The sequence below is a fragment of the Nematolebias whitei genome, chromosome 6 (assembly GCF_014905685.2).
Source record: "Nematolebias whitei isolate Nwh7 chromosome 6, NemWhi1, whole genome shotgun sequence".
Lineage (NCBI taxonomy): Eukaryota > Metazoa > Chordata > Actinopteri > Cyprinodontiformes > Rivulidae > Nematolebias > Nematolebias whitei.
This window is the reverse complement of record NC_056503.1, coordinates 2,085,846-2,087,559: the sequence shown is the minus strand read 5'-3', so window position 1 is coordinate 2,087,559 and position 1,714 is coordinate 2,085,846.

Below are 1,714 nucleotides of genomic sequence, written 5' to 3'. Positions count from 1 at the left end.
TGTGTGTGTGGGAACCTGTTCTTTGTTTTGTTTACTTTTTACAAGCTTTTCTGGTGTAATCACCTACTTTGTAAATTCCAGTAGTCATTAAGAGGACTAAAGGCAGTCCCTAATAAGGTGGAAGCTCATTTTTTGGTGTCTTTAACACACAAAGGTTGCAGGGTCGTTACTCACCTGAGGCCTTTCTTTGTGGAGTTTGCATGCTCTGTCCGTGCATGCATTTATTTTCTCTGGCTACTCTGGTTTCCTCCCACAATATGCATGTTAGGTTAACTGACAACTCTAAATTGTCATTAGGTGTGAGTGGCAGTCTGAAAGGTTGTTTGTCTGCAGCACTTTTATCAAAACAAGGGACACTGCAAAAGTTACTGTATTAGATTTTCCCAATTTATTTAGTTTCTTCATAAATAAGCCATTCACATGCCATTGACTAGCAGATGTCACTGCATTCAGTCCAGGAGGTCAATGCCTGGCTACTTATCATTTTTAAAAGTTTGCCAGTTTGCACAGAACTCCATAGCAAACCGTGGTGTAAAAGAGGGCTCACAACAGGGATTAGTGGTGAGTTCAGTGCATTTTAATTTTTGTCTAAGAGTGAACCAATATTAGGTCAAGGTTAGGCACAAAGTGGTAATGGTTAGTGTTAATACCATGCTTAGGCTACAGAAATGAATGGAAATCATTATGATATCCTAACGAAATACAAACTGTGTGTGTGCGTGCGTGCGTGCGTGTGTGTGTGTGTGCGGTTGTGTGGTTCCTCTTTCTGAAGAACATGTTCTGACAAAGGTAGTGACAGATTAATTTATTAGAATAATAATTATTATTAGTGACAGTCAACAGAGCAAAAACAAGCTGAAACAGAAGTACTGCTATAAAATCTATAAAATGCTTTGAAAAATAATCAAGGAGAGGATAAAAAATAAATAAAGTGCTGTCCTCATTGTATGTTCCCATACAATGTTGAAATTAATTCTCTGCATTTGACCCATCATATCTGGGATGCACCCAGGTGAAGGAATGGGCAGCTGTTTAAGTGCCTGGGGAGCAATTAGGGATTTGGTGTCTTGCTCAGAGACACCACGACATGTGGGAGTGGCTGGGGATTGAACCTGGAACTTTCGGGTCCTGGGTCGGCTGCCCTGCCTCTACCTCATCTCTGCCCCTATATTTTGTGCTTGCAATTAACACATGCACAGAGACAAGGGCAGAGTAGACACAATTCTGTATTCACTGTCACATGTATGTTGACTTTTTGCATGCCATTATTCCAGGTTCGTATTTCACTACTTATACAGTTTAAGATGAACCAGAGGCAGTTTCTTGTTCTCCCATCACTTTCACTGTAACGTTCCTGGGACTGTGACACTACCTGCATTGCTTTTCTAATAAGATAACAGTAAAGATATACTCTATGTGAAAACAGTTGAAAGACAATTCTCCTTTCGACCATTATCTTGATCTGTGCTGCCTTTTTCTGTTTGAGGATAAACTTTTCTTGATATTTTCTCTGGGAGCTGAGCTGAAGGAACAGGCCTCGGCTTGACTTCAGTGGTTTCAGTACTACCACTCCTTTTGTTGATGTTGCTTCTGCTGCACAGGGCTGGGTGTTTTATTACTGATTATGATTGAGATAAAGCAAAAACTTTTTCAAGCTGCTAAAGTAAAAAGCATATTTGTTTCAAATGAATTAACTTCCATCCATCCATCCATC